This window comes from Heteronotia binoei, chromosome 7 (assembly GCF_032191835.1).
Source record: "Heteronotia binoei isolate CCM8104 ecotype False Entrance Well chromosome 7, APGP_CSIRO_Hbin_v1, whole genome shotgun sequence".
In the NCBI taxonomy this organism is placed as follows: domain Eukaryota; kingdom Metazoa; phylum Chordata; class Lepidosauria; order Squamata; family Gekkonidae; genus Heteronotia; species Heteronotia binoei.
Window position 1 is genome coordinate 97,537,824 of NC_083229.1, and position 20,260 is coordinate 97,558,083.

Genomic DNA, 20,260 nt, shown 5'->3' on the forward strand with positions numbered 1-20,260 from the left:
TGATCTCACCCTCTTCCCTCCCTCAAGCACAGGATTTTCCTTTTCCCTCCCCACTTTTTTGCAGCTCCTATATGCAGGGGTGGAATTCTAGCAGGAGCTCCTTTGCATATTAGGCCACACACCCCTGATGTAAGAGCTTACAAAAAAGAGCCTTGTAAACTCGTGGAGGATTGGCTACATCAGGGGTGTGTAGCCTAATATGCAAAGGAGCTCCTGCTAGAATTCCACTATATCTATTTTTTCTATGGCTGCCCCACCCAGTCACACACACACACACACACACACACACACACACGGAACTGAGGAAAGAAACAAAATCACCTTCTTATATTTAACTTATGAAATGGCACATGGGAGGATTTTGAAAGTTCTAAATAAACAAAATGTTTTCTTTAACTTAGAGGAGAAAACAAAATGTTTTAACTTAGAGGATTCAGGGGTAGGGTATATGAGATGATGATGAGGGATGGTGGCTCAGTGGTAGAGCATCTGCTCGGTAAGCAGAAGGTCCCAGGTTCAATCCCTGGCATCAAATAGGCGTGAAAAACCTCAGCTTGAGACCCTGGAGAGCCGCTGCCAGTCTGAGTAGACAATACTGACTTTGATGGATCAAGGGTCTGATTCAGTATAAGGCAGCTTCATATGTTCATATGAACTGATATGAAACTGAAGTAACTTTGTAATCACAATAACTATTTGTTACTGTAAGGTAATTTGTTGCTAACTATTTTTGCTACAGATATGAAAAATGAAAAGGGCTTCTGACTATGACCACTAGATGTAACTCATATACCTTAAAAGCATTAGATAGCAAGTTGGACATTAGAAATTATTGGACAATAGAAATTATTGGAGTGAGACTACTGGAAGTTGGGATTGTATCCTATTGTGCTTTCAGATGTTGGATTGTATTAATAACATTTTGGTTCTGACCACAAACCAAACAAGACAGAGACTAAAATTTTGTATAGAAAAAAAATGCTATCTAATGCTTTTAAGAGATATGAGTTACATCTCGTGGTCATAGTCAGTGGTCCTTTTCATTTTTCATATCTGTGCCTACACACTGGCTTCTCCCTTTGTCTTGCTGAAATATTCGTGCTATTCAAAAAGATCCTTTAAATGATTTCTCTTCACTTTTTGCCTAACGCTCAAATATAGGTTTCTGAGTTTCATTGACTCTTAAAGTTTAGAAGGGAGGAACATAAATCAAGTTCCCAAAATCCTTCTATATACACAGACCAGTGATCATTCCTCTTTTAAGAGCTATCTCCCTTTTCACTAGACACCTGAGCACAACTTAACTGGTATAATGTGGCAGGATGCTACATGCACTGCCATTAACCCTTCCATCCCTTCGTAAAGTCTCTGAGCCCCAGCTTAGCTGTACAGGGAAACAGCAATGGCAGTCTCACTTCACAAAGAAAACTAATCCATTGTACCATTGGGCCACCACCTCCACTGTAGTTCGTGAGGCCAATAGAGGTACAAGAGCTGCTAGAGAGGTAGACTTGGAGAAGGAAAGGAAAACCATTTACTTTCAATAGGCAGGAAAATGAAGAAGTGATGAGCACAAATATAGTAGAAATTGGAAGATCAAACCCCCAGAACAAATATCTGAATCCTTGAATTCTCTCTGACACACCAAAAATGAGAACTTCATCATCAGACCCTCAGAAGCCAGACTGTATTATTTACAGAGAAGATAAGAAAGCTTCCTGAGTCAGCCTGAAAATGAGGGAACTTTACATTTTGGTCCTTCCTCTTTTCATTATTTTTCCTTGGTTCATTTAACCCTTATTAATAGATGATTCAATGCAACATATCCTGGGGTTCCAAAAGCAGCATGCTCAGATACCCAGTCCTCTTACTGGTACTCAAGGAAAAGCCACCCCAGCTGGTGTCACAGTTTATGTATCTATTTATTGTTCTGAATGCAAGAATAACTTGAAATGTTTTCAACACTGTAGAGCTGTTTCTGCTGAGTATTTAATTGGGGCATGTGATTCTGCGAGTTGAGAGATTTGCACACAACAGAACTAGATGTTGGGCAGAACACAAAGATTTCCATACCATGTATTTGCCTCTGAAACTGGGGGTGTGGGGGGGAACCACTGGTTCCATTTGCAGGTGAGAAGAAAGCATTCAACACTTCTATCTGCTACTTCTCAGCTGCAACTTCTCTCTCTGTCCACTTTACCTCTTGCCAGGCTCCAAAACTAGGTACCACAGTTAAGTGAGAAAAACATATCAAAGGGAAAGGCTGTAGAGAATAAGAAATGGGTGGAAGAAAGTTGATGTATCCATTCATAACTTCTCCCATGCAAATAATGCTATTCTTCTTTGTATGCCAGAAGCAAACAGGAACTGGGGAACTCCTTGTATACCATCCAGTATCCATACCTGTTCTCTGAGAAGCTATAAAAATTTAAAACCACAGCAGTACCCCTAGAAGGATATGACAAATCTGGGCTTTCCAAGATTTTATCAAACACAAGAATTAATGGACTATAAGAAGAGAGAAGTTGAAGCACTGGGAGTCTGCCCTAGGCACTGAACTAATAGATATCCTAATATACACAGTAACCATTCTTCAGCACCTTGACTGAAATTGTGTCCCAAATTATATGCTGAATAGTAGTCAATGCAGAATTCCACATATAGGGGCATTTGTATCTTTGTAAAAATGTGTAACCATTGATGCTACATAAGGTTAGCAGAATAATCAGCACTCACAGTTCACAGACATGTTTCACAAGAAATGTTTCCACAGATATGAGGGAGTGACAGAATGAGCATTAATTTAGAACAAAATCCTCTTGTTACTATGTCAGCATTTTGTTCTTTCTTCTCACATACAGCTTTGCTGCCCTAGAACAATGTAACAGGTTTTATCACCACAGTGGGACCAACAACAAGCTGCCTGACACCACTTCATTTCTGAGAGCTGCCACACCCATGAGAGAAAGAGTATATTTTGTCTACTGATGAATTCTGCCCCAAATCTTTTCTTCAAGTGTCAAGGAGATCAGAATAGAATGATGTTGGGATGTCAGCTTTTTAAATGTGGGATCTAAAAGAAAACCACTGCAGACGTTGTAGCAAAGAAGTTGACAATGAGGACTAATTTGAATGTTCATTAGAAAGAGTTCCTCAAACTCACAGGCTGGAACTTCTGTTCCCATGTGAAGAGGGAGATCCCTATGTTCCATTAGATCTCCTAACAAAGTTCATCATTCAAATTACTTTCCCTTGGCATTTCCTCCTCCAATTACCATCTCATTACCACTGTTGCTTTCCTGCCCCGACCAAACCTTCAGCTCTTCCCCTGCTGCTTGCCCTCAATGTTAATGAAATTTAATGGATGATAAATAGAATAGGACAGAGAAATCACAAGTGACCCCCAATGGATGAGTTCTCTATAGTATATGCAATGACCGAGCATAGGCAGAATTTGATTTGGTTATAACAGTCACAAAGTCACTGAATGCAGAGAATGATATGTTCTCATGTAACTCTGCAGATGTTTTCAAGTCATTTTCCAGTTTCTACCTCCCTACATCCCATCCATGCTGAACAACAAGATTACTCTGGGCAGGTCTGATTCAGATATAAATATGCAGTTAAGAAGCCCTAGGTGTCTAGTTAGCTTTTCTACATCAAATCATCTAGTTCCTGGCAAGAGGTACACCTCAATGATGTTTCTGGTTCATTATGGGTATAGTAAGTAAGTGATACTATTAGAGAATCTCTGTTTCCATTTTAATTTTTTATTAAATATTTTATAATATATTATTACATTTTAAACACTGACTAAATCAACAAAAAATATACAATCCTTTATTGTTACACAGACAACTAAAAGAGACCAATTACATGAGTCCATAATGAAGATGAATTATAATTATTACCGTATATACGGTTTTTTCTTTCCTTTTTATCAACTTGTATGTTTTTTTTAATGAAGATTCTTTATTTGAAAAAATTTCCTTTTAGTTTTAGCAATTTACTTAAAATACACCATTGGAGGTCATGAAAAGGGAGGAGAAAAATGTAATGTTTTGTATGATTTTTTAATAATTGATTATGAGTATTATTGCAAAATATTACAGGATAATAAAATTGTTATAAACACAAACATTAGAGGTCTACTTCATGTTAGGTTTCAACCTGAAACTGCTCCATCCCATACCACAAGGAAATAACTTCTTGTGTCATAAACATTTTTCCCAGGCTGGCAGAGTAAAAACTTTTTTTTAAAGTGTAAGGCCAAGAAAAGACTTGATTCCTTAGAATGAAAAATGGTTTGGGTTTGGGTGTTTTATAATGTAATGATGTTTAAATAGTTTTGGTTTTCAGATGCTTATTTGGTTATTCTTTGTTAAATCAAGTAAGCTACTCTAATAGCATTTGTATGTAAGAGAGAGAGAGTATTTGCTTTCATGGTATCAGAAGTATTAAAAGTGTATAGCGCAACCTAGAACATGAACATTACAATTATGAATAGGAAAAGATCTTATGATAAAAACATTCACTAATGAGACAGTCATTTTTGGTTTTTATTTCTTTGATAATTCAATGCTTTTATATGGTGGTGAATCAGTGTTGAATATTGTGGTGAATTAAGTAGGCCTACCAAACCATTCTTACTCCCTGAGTAATGCCATCTACATAACACATCAAATGCCATTTTTCTCTTAATTAACCATGTTTTAATATGATCCTACATTACCCTAAACATTCTTGAACTAAAGGAGAACAATGCTATGTCACTAAAAATATTACTTGCACCAATGGAACTGATGTACAAGGAGGTGCTAAAGATATGAGATGGAGAGATGATTTGCCAAAAACCTATGTTTATTCAAGGCTCACTCCTCCAATAGTTATGAACAATAACATGCCTGCTAAAGAGGTGGCATAAATTAAAGCATTCACTGGATCATCTGATGAAGAACCCCAGATGATCGGCCCTTCTCAGCACAATCACAACAAGGGGCAGGATTCCAGGTAATTCTGGAGCCAAGCATGGGACACGATCAGCAGAATACCAGTCTTTAAAAAGGAACACAGGTTTAATATATACATTGGAAACTCTCCAGTCCACCCCCCCCCCACACACACACAATGCATTTGTGTTCTAAGAACAATAACATTTTGAGGTTGTTTGGGGCCACCAGGAATATAAAACTGACATTTGGCTCATTTGACAATATTGTAAAATGCAATATTTCAAAAATGCAATTAAAATAAAATTATAAATATATAATATAAAAAATTACAAAAATGATAGCGGTTAACCCCATCCAAGTAACTCACAACATCTGGATATAAATCATGTTTTTAAAGCCATGCAAAAATGCTAAACTAAAAAAAATGTAGAAATCAACCAAAGGGAGGGGAAAACATCTGACTGGTCAAACAGAGGATGCTGGGCAGGTGGTGGGTGAAGAGAATAAAGACTGATCACATATGTTGAGCAAAGGAGGGGAACTCTGTTCTAAGGCCAAAAAAGAAAAGAGAAAGGAGGGGCCAGTGAATGGATTATTATTGTTGTTGTAATTTACAATCATCTAAAGCATGAAATGCGTAAAAGGCTGGTGTGCACTCTTATGTTTGAGAATAAAAGTGCACACTCTCTAGTTTGCCATTTCAAATTCATTGAGCATTCTTTATGTAAAGAGTAATTCACAGTGAAGCAGTTATTTAAATGGCATAAGGTAAACTGCCAATGAATTATTTTTAGTTGTAATCATTGAACTTTATAAAAGTCATATTGATAAAAGCTAAAAGTAGGGCAAACACGGAGTGGTGCTTGCAGTTGGATGCCATAAAATGCAGCAAAGCCAAGAAATAAACAAAAGTGTACAAAAATGACAACTGTTTTTAGACTTGTAGTTCATATTCCACTGAAATGTGTTGGGACCAGATTTTCAGATTATTTCAGAGGTGATTATCTTTGATGTCTTGGCTGTTCAAAGATAACCTGATAGTGCTGAAATATCAGCAGACAACTCAACACAGCTGTAAAGATTTCCAATGTGTTGGCCTTATCTCACAAATCCCTGTTCAGCAGAACTTCAGATCAAATATCCTGGCTAATAAAACATGAAAGTTTCTGTGGCCATGTTCTTGTTAAAATAGCTTGTATTTTTAAAGGATTTAAAATAAAGTTGAACTAACTATGCATAAAACAGTAAGAAGCACAGGGTGTCTGAGCCTGAAGGTTTCATTTAACCTCCTTGACAGGCAACCATTTAGTCTGCTCTCATTTTAAAGTCAACTAAGCTAGTTACTATGACCATCTAGTAGTGAATTCCATGAGTTATTTACTTACTAGCTGAAGAAGTACCTGGTCAGTTCCACAAAGGGGGGGGGGCATCATCTGCACTACTCAGTGCTATTAAATATTATCTTCAGATAGAATCACAGAGTGGTAAGCTGCAGTACTGCAGACCAAGCTCAGCTCAAAACCTGAGTTTGACCCTGGAGGATTCAAGGTTGATTCAGCCTGCCATCCTTCTGAAGTCGGTAAGATGAGTACCCAGCTTCCTGGGGGTAAAGTGTAGATGACTGGGGAAGGCAATGGCAAACCACCTTGTAAAAAGTCTGCCATGAAAATGTCATGCCGTGACATCACCCCATGGGTTGGTAATGACCTGGTGCTTTTAAGAATCACAATGGAGGAGCCACACATTGGTTCATACTGCAACACTGATATCATTAACTTCCCATCATAACAGGGGGTGGTTATGTTCTGATCATGACTCTGTCTCTTCACAGTCTGACCGATTCCCCACTAGTCTTATGCCACTCTCACTCTCCTCTTCTCTGTGGAACTCAGAACTTCCATTGAAGTTCACACTATCTGCCCTGGGGCTGCAACTGCTCCACCTCTTTCGTGCAGCAAACAAGATCCTCTAAAAACCAGTTTCTGTTTGCCGCATGAAAAAGGTGCAGTGTGTTCCAGCACCAGGGTAGATAGTATGAAATCTGATAGAAGCCCCGTGGAGAAGAAGAGCATGAGAGTGGCATAAGGTTAGTGGGAAATCAGTCTGAATGTGGAGTGCCAACTGAGTATACATGAACTTTTTTAAAAAAAAAACTAAAGACATTTCCTACACGTTGCTATTAGGGAGCAAATCCACTAAATCTTACATACAATTCCCAGGACACAACTTGTGAAACCATTTCCCTATGAATAAAGTTAGAGTCCAGTGGTACCTTTAGACCAATGAAGTTTTTTTCAAGGTATGAGCTTTGTGCTTGAAGCACGAATCTTGAAAACCATTCAAACTTATAGACAGAGGCTGAACAGCAAATTTTAAATGATGAAGATACTTTAAGACAAAACAGGAATAACAAGTGTGTTTTGTCTTTAAATGTTTTCATCCCAGGTAGGTCCGCTGCAAGTATGATGCATCTAGCTTGCACGGGGTCCATTCTATATACTGATGAATCTGTGCCCAACATATCCATGAAACAAGTTTCCTGGGGGCACCTTCTTTTGGGGGCCATGACTTGGGTCCTCCAAGTCCTATCTACACATAACATGGAGGGCATGGAGGTGAACATCCTGGAAAGATCCACTATGAGTTTGACACCTCTAGCTTGCACAGGGCCCATTCTATACACTGCTGAATCAGTGTCCAACACTTTCCTGAGGGCACCTTATTTGGAGGACCATGGTTCAGACCCCCTAAGTCCACTCCACACATAACTTGAAGATCATGTAGGGGAGCACCAGCAGGAGGTCCTCTGTGAGTCTGATGCCTCTAGCTTGAACAGGGTCCTTTCTATACACCGCTGAATATGTACCTGACATGTTCCCAAAAGCACTTTCCTTGGGGTTCCTTCTTGAGGGGGGGCTGTAACTAAGACCCCCTAAGTCCAATTCTCACCAAACCTGTTGAGCAGATATAGGAGAGTTAGTTGGAGATCCCCTACAAAATAGGTGTATCACTTGCTCAGCTTTTTGGTGGTCCATGGTATCCATAAAACACTTATCAGTTTAGTCATTTTAGCTTCTAAGTAAGGAGAGTTCAGGTTTGGTTTGGGACCAACATACCTTCAGGACTGTCTCTCCTGGTATGTCCTTCAAAAAGCATTATACTCAATTGATCAAAATTTTCTTGCAATCCCTAGCCCCAAAAAATCTGCTTAGCCTCAACCAGAGCCAGAGCCTTTTCAGCATCGGCCTGGTGGAACACTCTCCCAAGTGAAAACTGGGTCCTGCAGGACCTAATGCAGTTCCACAGGGCCTGTAAAATGAAGCTGTTCCACAAGGCCCATGGTTGAGGTGGCAGACATTCCTTCAATATTGGCCTTCCCCTATTCTGTGTATATGTTCACCAGCTACATTAGCATTCAATGTCCACGGACACACATAATGCATAATCTCCATTGAGATATATTGCTTGCCATCTGCCTGTTCAGTTTGATTGTTTTATTACTTAGGATTTTGTTGTTTAATTATTAATTTATATTTATTGTTTTAATGTTGTTCCACTATTGACCCCTGCTGTGCAGGGAAGGGTGAGCTATACATTGAATATAATAAATAATGTACCCTGTGTTGTCTTTCTCATGAAACATCTACCATGATCCCAAGACCTCTTTCCTGGTCAATCAATACCAGTTCAGGCAGCACCATGATAAATGCAGAACTTTGTCACACTGTTGTCCATTCACCTAACTTTTGTACTTTGTCAAAGTCTTCTTGATGTTCAGCATCTGAAATAACTTGGTGTCATCAACAAACTGGACCATTTCACCAGAAAACACCAAGGAATCCAATCAGGAGCTCCTCTAACATGTCTTTGAGGTAGTTTGAATAAGGTATGTCTGGGCTTCCGGGTCATGTGAGCTTCAGGGTCAGAAGCAGCTTGCCGAGAGCCTCCTGGCAGCTCTTCTGAACCACATGAATGGAGGGGCCCCTTCAAAGGGGGCTCTACCGGAGACCCGGTAAGGATCTCTGGCACCAAGAGGCGTGATGGGGCTGGAGAATTTTGACAGGTGCAGGATTCATAGCACCTTCTTTGCCTCCGGCTCCACCGCACGGTCGCCATTTTCATAATGGCACAAGAAGTGAACTGCTTATTAGTTCAAGAGCAATGAAGATTAAATAGTGATATTCTACACTGAATGAAACATCTACAAGTAAGTCACTGAAGTATTTGTCTTTTTGCAAGGAAGAAAACTCCACTAGCTGTTTTGAATCCAGAGAAAAAGAGGGGAGGAGTGATCTCATTAGTCCCCCTCAGCCCCCCACCCCTTTTCAATGGTAAAAGACTTAAAAGCCTAAATTGAAGAAAAATAAAAAATAATTTTAGTGACTGGAGGAAAAATAAAGTGGAACATTGGATATTGATCAGAGAATATAAAGTGTACTGATTTAAAGACTTAAACTGAAATAAAAGTGGAAAGTGGAAATATTGTAAAAGAGAAGAATTGGCAGAAGGTCCTTTGATTGGTACAAACTTTCACAGTTCTTTTTATTTATTGAATGGACATGATGGGGTCAAAGGTAGAATCAGATTGGGATATAAATGTGGCTTTAGAAATTTTTTGAGACAATTTCATGAACGGGATGCAAGCTCTTCAAAAGTTTTTGTATGAGTGGCTCAATCTGATGCGTGACCCGACAGCTAGTGATAATACTGAAAGTATAAATGAGCCACAGGATGTAACAAACCAGATAATATCAGGAGACCAGAAGACAGAAATGATGGGAAAAGAAGAAGAAGCCCAGCAATATGAGAATCATTTTAAAAAGGAGTCGGTGGTTTTAGCTTTGTTTACGAAGGAGAAAGAATACCTTATCAGAAAAGAAGAGGAGGAGCATCCCCCAAAGATTCCAAAAACAGAACAGAAAGAAGAAGATAATGCCAGCACATCAAACGATGATGAAAGAGAGGAAATGGAAATCCAACTGCCTGTAGCAGCATTAGGAGTGAAACAAACACAGGGGTGCACAGCAGCTGCAGAAGAGGAAAAGAAAAACAACAACCCAGAGAATTTTGACAGACGTATGTTATTAGGACTGGCTAAAAATTGGAAGATCTTTAAAAAGAAAAAAGAAAGAGATGAATAACTTTTGAATTGTCAGAAATGGGGGAAAAAATAATATATCCTTTGACTTTGTGAGAAATGGAATATTAGAGATGCAGTTAAAAATTTGTAAGCATTGATTAAAAATAGGACAGTTTGGGGAAAGAAAGAAAAGATTGTGATATTGGGAGGGATTTATTTAGATTATTTAGCTGGTGGCGAGAGGAAAATATATAAAAGGGTGGTTAAAATAAGAAAGGAATGAATAACAAAGATATTGTTGGGGTAGAATTGTTGGAATGGTAGAAAGGAAGAAATTTGGAATTCTTAGAGGTATTATTGGGAAGAGGCTCAGATTAAAATTATAGGGTTAAGAAATAAATGCTGGATTGAAATCTTGATGATAAGAGGTACTAAAATTAAATGTGGAGGAAGTTTAAACTTATTGGGAGATAGGTATGTAATTGATTTATTGGAAAAAAAACGTTATATCTTTGAGGTACTTCTGGGGTGATTTTTAGAATGTGCATAGCTTGTTGAGGACATTTAGTAAATAGTTTAAAATGAGAAATATATTGAGTTAATAAGATTAAGATAAGAATATGGTTTATTAGACTTAGAGAAAAGAAGTAATACTTTATTATAGAATTATTTTTAAAGACCAGTATGCGTAGATTTCATAATATAAAGTCTGTAACAGAAATAAAACATATATTGTCTGAAAAAGTGTTGGAGGTCCAGAACAAATATTAGAACTTGAGATAGAGATGTTTTACTAAACATTGAAAATGTGTGCAAAATTTATAATGACATGATTAATACTTACTGGTGATGATTTTAAGAGAAAAGATAATTATATGTAGGGCTTATAATGCTTTTGTCCTATCCTGTATCCCACAACCCTTTCCCGTATTGTTGTAGTATGTAGAAAAAAAATAATAAAACTTATCTTAAAAAAGAGAGAGAGAGAGAATAAGGTATGTCTGGCTTGTGATCATGTTCATCCAAAAATTCTTAGCGTGCTTAATAAAAATACCTTCTAAAACAAAAAAGTCTTAACAGCCTTTCTAAGGTCTAGCAGTAATTGAATCTTATGAATATCCTGAGGAAGCTCACTCCATATTAGTAAAGCTATGATGGAAAAGCCGCATACAAGCCAACAATGGCTAACTGAACTACTCCTACAGGGCATCACTGACAAGTTTTGATCTATGAAGCACAGTCGGCACACAAAATCACACAGCTAAATAGCATCAATATGTATCCTTAGGGGATCCCACTTCTCATCATTATGAGAACTGCCAATGTACTTCTATCCTCTGTTTACTGTTATTAAAATATGAAATGACCAATTACACAATCCCATGACTTCTAAGTTTATTCAGGAATTTGAAGGGGGTTTTTTAGATCCAGGTATATAATATCTACCAGATCATCCTCATCCAAATGCCTCTTAACATTCTGAAGAAACTCTAGAAGGTTAATGAAGCAAACATTCTCTTTTTCAATACCTTGCTTTATTCATCCTCAGTAGACCTTCAAAATATATTTTAAAAATCTATCTTTACTAACAGTTTGTACCAGCTGAACAAGAACTATTAACATATTGAATAGTTCTATTAATGGAAATACTTTCACACACCACTTGATATGTACCACATGGTATCTGAGTGTAGTCACAATCATGTGGCTTTGAAAGCAATGGACTGTTCACGAGACTCCAATTTACCTGTGGAGTAGCTATCAAAACCAGGCAAGTCTTAGAAGAATATGGCACAACAGCAGTTATCCAAGGTTTGCTTTTGATCATACTTTGGGTGCATTCACACACACTAAAGAATGCACTTTGCAACAGGATTTTTACTGTGTAAGAATAGCAAAAATCCAGCTGCAAAGCATTTTATTTAGTGTGTGTGAATGCACCCTTTGAGTTCTTTCTTGTTTTAGTTAGTGTAGCTACAGTATATTCTTCTCTGGAGAGATGTTGAAGGATATAAAACCAGGGGGTAACATGCAAAACTGTCAGTAAAACTGGGTGTCTGGGTAGGAAGATAGCAATTAGTCAGTAACTTTATTACTAAAACCAAGAGTCATTTTGTAGAAAAATAGATGGTGGCGCTCATCCAGGGATTGTAATGCAGCTGCACATACTATTCAATGGACAAGGAGGTGGAACTCTCAGAAGGAGGAGGTGGAACTCTCAAAAAGGTTCAGGAGCTGTGCTCCTGTGAGCTCCCACTGAATCTGAGGTCTGACTAAAACTGAAGATTCTAAAATTAATTTCTTCAATTCCCCCCTCCCCTCATTTCTTTCTTTTAAAAAAAAACAGAAAAAAGATCAAGGGGGAAAAACCTTAAAATCCAGCAACTAAGATTTTTTTAAAAAAATAAACAGGCAAAAATGTGTATGAAGTAAAGACAAAAATATAAGTGGTGGCAGATCTACAAATAAAATTCCATAAAAGGTTTCCAAATATCTAAAAATGTCCATGCATAATTGCTAGCTATATGCCATGCATTTAAATATTGATATAGTCGTAAGGTTCTCAATTCACTGATTTACCAGAGGCAGACTTTTATCTTTCCAATTCTGTAGTACAAGTCTTTTAGCTGTAGTAAGGGCATGGAAGGTCCATTTTCATTGCCCATCAGTTAGCTTCCAAGAGATGGGCAAACAGTTTAAAAGAACAGGCACTGCAGCTGCCACAGCCAGGCCCAGAGGCAGCTGCTGAGGTCTGAAGTAGCACTAGGCTCAGTGACCAGGGGATTCCCCCCAGTAAATCTTGCAGGCCCCCACCAGGAACAGGAAATCAAGATCATGATGAGAAGAAAGAGAGGTGGGGGAAGAAAGAGGGGGGGTTGTCAGATAATTGTCAGGAAGAAATACAGAGGGGGTAGGTTCACAGACAAGGGGAGAGATTGATGGAGATGGGGTGCAGGACAAAAGAGAGAGGGGGTAATCTGACAGATAAAGGGAGGACAGAAAGAGAAGGAACTGTCAGAGAAGGGGAGGGGAAGAAATAGGGAGGGGGATATGGACAGAGAAGGGCAGGGGGAGTAAAATTGGTGGGGAAGATTGACAGAAGGGAGGTGTCATGAGCCAGCCAGATGCCAACTTCTCCTCAGAGGAATCAGAAGAATCAGGCCTAAAATGATGAAATCCCCAGCTGAGCAGGGCTGGCCCTGCCACTAGGCAATTGCCTAGGGCACTGGCCTTTCGGTGATGTTATCAGTGCAGGAGGAGAGAGTGCCAGAAGTTAGTCTTGCCTAAGGTGCCATACAGGTGCCATACAGTCTAGGGTTGGTTGGTTCTGCAGCTGAGCAGTTGGGGGAAGCAGACCCAATGGGGGAAGCATCAGGAAATGAGAATGCTTTCCAATCATGGCCAAGCTGTTCAGTCTTCCAGGGGAAGAAAGAGACACCACAAAAGCCAGTGTCTCCATATCCTTCAGCCTTCCCCAAATCACCAGAACATAGAAGGAGGAAAGAGTGCTTGATAGCTGTAGAGAGAAGACAAAGCACTTGCCTGATTGCTCAGCAACAATCAATGTTAATTCCTGGAGCAGAGTTCTTAAGAACCAGCTGAAGGCAGAGGGACAGATAAAGGTAGGTTGGCTGTTTGGAGGAAAGATGAGAAGGAAGCAGAGGCAAGGGAGAGGCTATGGGGTCTTTCAGGAATAATGGAGAAGGGGAAATGAAATTACCCCTTCAAGTCCAAGTTCCCACTTGTTTTTCCAGTCCAGTACTAGTAACTTGGAAGGGAAGGAAGAATGACGAGGAAAATGCTGTGGGCAAAAGATTCTAACAAAAATGTCATGTTAAACTTTTCACAATTTTGTTTCAAAGTTACAAGCAGAAAAATAATCCATGAAGTGACGTATAGAAAGTATGAACTTCACCATAAAAACAGAAAATACCTGGGCTTTGTATTCTTAAGTCACTGTGCTTTAAAAGCATCAGTCTAATTACCCATTTTATAGGAATCGTGCCATGCTGGCTTTGTGCTAGAAAAGCTGTTCTTATCTAAAAATCAGCTACAGAAAGAAAAAAAACCAAGCAAAGACTATTGAGTTTTAGAAATTAGCAGTAGCTGAGACTTTGTGAAAAGGAGTGTAACAACTTTATGTTACACAGGGGTACAAAATGTCAATAGTAACAGATTGTTAGGGCCATCCATGGAAATAAAGCTGCAATCTTGCATCACATCTTGTATCAAATATGCCAAAAAACTAACCAAGAAAATTCCCATGTCATTTATGGAACTTCTTCAAGGCGGTATCTTTTATTGACACCAAAATGCCACAGCCTATTTTGATTCAGCTAACTATAATTACTCAATGCACTTGCCACCAATGCCCCAGACCATAACCCTCAGGAAATGTAATAGTAAAACAAATCTTCATAAAATACAGGTAGAATTTCAAGAAAATCTAAACATATTCATTGCTTTATCTCCAATTATATGTGAAATTTGTTCTGCATTGTGATAAACCAGAAAAACTAAACTAAGCAATATTGGTATTAGTGGGAACCTTAAAAGGACTGAAAAACTTTTGACAACTGGTCTTCAGAAATTATTAGGACATTTGTACAATAATTTCTGTTATCGGGGCCTTCCTGTGTGAAGTCAACAGTAAAGCCACACCTGACGTCAGTAGCAACAGATCTTTCTCTATTTTACATCCTCATGATTCCAACTACTACAAAATTTGAGTCCAATGATACCTTTAAGATCAACAAATCAAGTCCAAGATCACTACCCCCTCTCCCGGTTGTAGGGTTGCCAAGTCCCCAGCATCCCATAATGGGGGACTTTCGCAATGATGTCACCCAGAAATGACATCATCAAAATGGTGGTGCCTGTGCAGGGCCGCTCTAGGCGTTTCCAGGAAAACTCTATGGTTTTCCTGGACGCTCTAGCTATTTGGGAGGTAAAAACTTGATGGTACCTGTTGTACTATAGTTTCCCCTCCCAAATGGCTAGAGCACCCGGGAAAACTATAGAGTTCTCCCAAAAATGCCTAGAGCGGATCCGCATGGGTGCCGCCTTTTATGTTACACAGGGGTACAAAATGTCAATAGTAACAGATTGTTAGGGCCATCCATGGAAATTAAGCTGCAATCTTGCATCACATCACATGTAAAATAGAGAAAGATATCACTCTGGGTGATATCATCGTACCTGCAATGTAGGGGGAGGTTTCTCCCGCCAGCAGGTTGAGAATCTCCCAGGTGGATTCCCTGTCCAGACCGGGGGCTTGGAAGCCCTACCCAGTTGGCTCTGTGACCAACTGTTCCAGAGCACATTTATGTCTTGGAATCTCATTTATATGGCATGAATTGAACACGTTTACCCAGTCAATGATAGATAGATAGATAGATAGATAGATAGATAGATAGATAGATAGATAGATAGATAGATAGATAGATAGATAGATAGATAGATAGATAGATAGATGATAGATAGATAAATTTATTGTCATTGTTCTCAACAAAAAGAGAGCAACGAAATGAGGTGCTCTTCCACAAAACATACCAACACATCAAACACACATATTCATATTCATACCATTTAAATACATCTAAAACCATTTAAACCATTCAAACCATTAAAACCATTTAAATACTTCTAAAACAGATAAACATTCATAAAACCATTTAAACCATTTAAACCATTTAAATATATCTAAAACAGATAATCCTTCATAACCCTGCATTTAGCCTAACCACAGCACTTGGATATAAACTGTCCTTAAATCTGTTTGTCCTAGCCTTCAACACTCTATATCGTCTACCTGACGGTAAGATCTCAAATAGCAAATGGCCCAGATGTGAAGGGTCCCTTAGGATCATTTGTATCTTCCTTTTACATCCCATATTATACAGATCCACCAATGAGGGGAGAGAACATCCACAAATCTTTTGTGCTCTTCTCGTCACTCTTTGGAGCACCCTTCTCTCTGCTTCCGTGCAGCTCCCAAACCACGCGCAGAGGCAATAAGATAAAATGCTCTCAATGGAGGGTACTTGAAATCTGCCAGTATAATAACATTATCTGCTTTGGTCACCTGACCTCCATTATTTCCTTCTCCATCTCAAGATCAGTCGCAAGGATTTGATCAGGGGGCAATAGTACACCTCCATTTTTAAGTAACCTTTAGGGCCCATATAACTTTTGTTGGGGAGTTAATTTCCCAGATGTTTTCTAACATATTTGATTATATGCCCGCTTTCATATACAACACAACACTTTCACCAACCCATCGCTCCTTGTCCTGCCTATAGAGCTTGTACCCAGAAATGACTGTATCCCATATATTTTCCCAATTCCACCATGTTTCTGAGATCTAAATTGTCATTGAACACCAAGCAGTCCAGCTCCCCCATCTTGTTTCAGAGACTCCTAGCATTGTCATACAGACACCTATAATGTGTTTCCCTTTCCAGCAGCCCTCACGTCACCTCCCTCACTCCTTAGTTGCCACACTTGACCCTCACTTGCCATTGTGCCCTCAGTCCCAAGTTATATTACACTCCTATCAATATTACCCTGGGTGTTTTTACAATCATCCCCTTGAACTGACTTGCCCCAAACCAGAGGCTCCCCAGGTCCTGTCAGCTTTCCCTCTGGGATTAGATTAAAAGCTGCTTTGATGTTAGTTGCCAGCAGCCTGTTTCCCTTTTTGTTCAAGTGAAGCCTATCTCTTTTGAACAGGTTTGGCTTGTCCCAGAAAGTTCACCAGTGCCTAACAATTCTAAATCCTTCCTCCCAGCATCATTTTCTCTTCCATGCATTGAGACTCCTGGTCTGTGTCTGTCTAGCTGGTCCTGCATGTGGAACTAACAACACTCCTGAGAATCCTACCTTGGAGGTCCTGGCTTTTAATTTATGTGTTGTAATCTAAATTTTTCCTCCAGGACCACATGACTACATTTTCCAGTGTCATTGATCCCACATGCACAATGACTGCTGACTCCTCCCCAGCACTATCTATCAATCTATTTAGAGAGCATGTCATGTCCTCAACCTTCACACAAGGGAGGCAGTCAAAACGCCTGTAACAGACTCCGCTCTCTTATTTCATAATTATCGAATCACCGACTGCCAGAAGCCCACCTCTCCCAAGCCCCCCCCCCCCAAGTAGGAGATTATATCAGTTTGTTGCCCAAAGAAGGGGTCCTTTATAAGGGATCACATCCTTCCTCCTCAAACTGACACCCTTTGACCTCAACACTCTCTCTCTCCACAACAGCAGAAGAGCTGTCAGCACAGGAGTGGCAAAGTTCTAGCATGTTACTGAGGGTCTTTTCCCAAAACCTCTCTCTCTCTCTCTCTCTCTCTCCCTCAGCTTCTCCAGATTGGCAACCCAAGCCTCAGTGGAAGAAGCCTCTTCTCTAAGAGCCACAAGTTCCATGCACACACCCACAATTTCCACCCAGTGGGTAGATAATCGTACATGTTGCATTCTCTGCAAAACACCAGGTACCCCTACCCTCCAGCTGGCTTTCTGCCTTCATAACTGGTTTAAAGGTATTAGAGTGATGCAGTCAGTGTCTTCAGATCTGATCCACAGGCTAAGAGCCACAGGCCAAGAGCCATAGGCCAAGAGCTCTTTGACTCTCAACCTTCAGCTCAAGTCAAAGGCTTGTGCCTCTTCTTAAGAGGAGCTTTATAATTCAGAGACCCAATGCCCCCACTTCCCAGTAGCAACAGCAGCAGGTGGGGCTTGCAATCAGCCTAGGCTTTCCAGTCTCCAGTCCCAGTGGGGGATCCCTTGGTTTTTCAGGCTCCTCCTCACTGTTGGCTGGCAGGGGAAAGCCCCTCCCCAACAGGTACCATGAGTCTTTAAACCTTAAGCAGACTTAAAACCTTTTAAGCAGACTTAAAAGACACTTCCAACTGTTTGTGCTTTGGAATGTGTGTGAGCCTTTAAATCTCAGCAGCAGGAAAGCAGGGGGCAGGGCAAGCAGGCAGAACCATGAGTGTGTGAAGCTGTGAGAAAGAAAGAGAACACAGTCCCTCTGTTTTTGCATTTGCTTCAGAAGTCATTTCTATAGTAAAATGGATAGGAAAAAGTTAGCTAGAACCTGATTATGGGATGGGGGGAACTCCACCCCCTAGGCTGCTCTCCTTTCCTGTTCCTGTCTGAAGCTGGTTGAAATACAGCAGAAGGTTACGTTCAGCAACTCCCATTAGTAAATTGCCCCAGTGAGATCATAAAAGTGTGGTGAGCTTCCAAACTCTCTGTATTTTGGCTGCTTTGTGAGTGTGTGAGTGTTCTGTGTTCTGCCTCCCACCTGGCTCAGTTCTCAAAAGGAGGGGTAGGGTGGGGGCAGTTAACTCACAGCAGAAGCAAAGTAGAGTGGCACAGAGAGCCCTGGCCCAGCCACATTCCAGAGAACTGATCCAAAAAAGAAGGGTGTGTATAAATGCAGGCTGTCTTCAGAGGAACCTAGTAGTGAATCTCCACTGCTCAACATGACCAAGCAGACTGGGTGCCATGGCACACACAGAGCAAAAGAGCAATCCCATGCACAGCAAAACTGATCAGTTTCCTCCTATATCTAATTCCAGTCCTCTCTGACTTACTGCAAAACCCAATAAACTTTAGGGTTGCACCTTGGGCTTATATGGCTTTCAAATCCCATAGAGATGAATGACAGTTCTGTAATTGGCAGCCAGCAGTGCCTGTCAAGCTTTGGAGGATTCCCATTGGTGTTTCCAAGGTTGGAGAAAATTCCACCCCGTCGCTTGGGAGTTTTTTCAATTGACACTGGGTTTTCTTGGAAACATTTCCATTTCCCAGACTGCCCCAAACTGGCCCCAAAGTTCAGGGAACATTCAGAAAGCACGTGCTTTCATGAATATGGCTCCCCGACCTCTGAACCGGTCGAAGTTCAGCATGAAGTTTACTTTGTGCGCCAGTTCATGCCCATCCCTAGTTAAAGTGAATTAGCATGTCTCCAAAGAATCCAGAGCAGTTTTAAAAGGTTTTGTCAAGAAAGTAAAGATGTCAGGGGCATTTTCCTCATTTCAACCCCTTCTCTGCACTCTTGGCAACATCTATGACTTTCGTCTTAGGAAAGGTCATAGCTAATTGTAACTTCAGGGAACACTGTTCCTTAATTGCATTACTTAGCATCTCACTTCCACAGATTGAGATACAGTCAAGAGAAGTTCTGCAGTAGGTAAAATCAACAGAAATTTAGCAACCTTGGTGGCTTTGTGTTTCAATACACAACTCAGCACAAGCAGTATGAAATGCCTGCTAGCTTTACTATCAAGGTTGTTTTGCTACTTAAAGCACATTAGAACATTAAATTTATGAATGCACTCTCAAAAGCCAGAATTCTCTTTAGGTATATGGTGAATTCAAATGACCAAGAAGATATTCCAACCATACAGTGATATTTTTTGCTAACATGACATGGTGGAACAGTCATTTGATGAGATTTAGCATAGGGTTCCCCAGCATGCTGCCCACAGATACCAAGGAATCCACAGAGACTTCCTCAGGAACCCACCATGTGCTTCAGGAAAGTAGGCAAGGCCATTGTAAAGGCAGAACCAGTGACAACCATGGAGGCAAAAGTGGAAATATCAGTGGAGGTCAATGGATCAGGAGACCTTTATAAGGTAGCTGTTGGCGCAGGTCTAGTGGAGGGACTTGTATTGTCAGTCAAAGTTGGTGGTCTCAGGAGTGACACTGGGATCAAATAGGAGACTGTCAATGCAGAGACCAAGACTGCCAATGATGATATGGTGACTGAAAGCAGTATTGTTATGGATACTGTTGGTTTGATATGAAGAAGAGAGATGGCTGGGAGAACAGTAGGATAGAGAGCAACAACAGTTAAACTCTACTGAGTTTGCTTGCATGCCAATGATGCAGATCAGGAGCAGTGGTGGTGACCATAAGGCTGAGTGGGATATCTTTCCCAGTGGCAATGACAGGAATGAGAGCAGTGTCCCTGGTAATGATTGAAGAAGCTCTGAATAGTTGTAAGTATTCTGAGCCACTGTGGTCATATTGGATGAAGTAGCCTCACAAATGTTCTCAGCAGAATGCTCTGCTGACCCTCTTATACAAAGTGATGACTCAGTGAGGACACATGCAGGAGGGGCAGTTTATCTCTGATGGTCTCCAAGATCATCCCAGGTTCACCAAAGGCTGGCTTGGGATCAAGCAGTGTCTGCAAGCAGACATGTG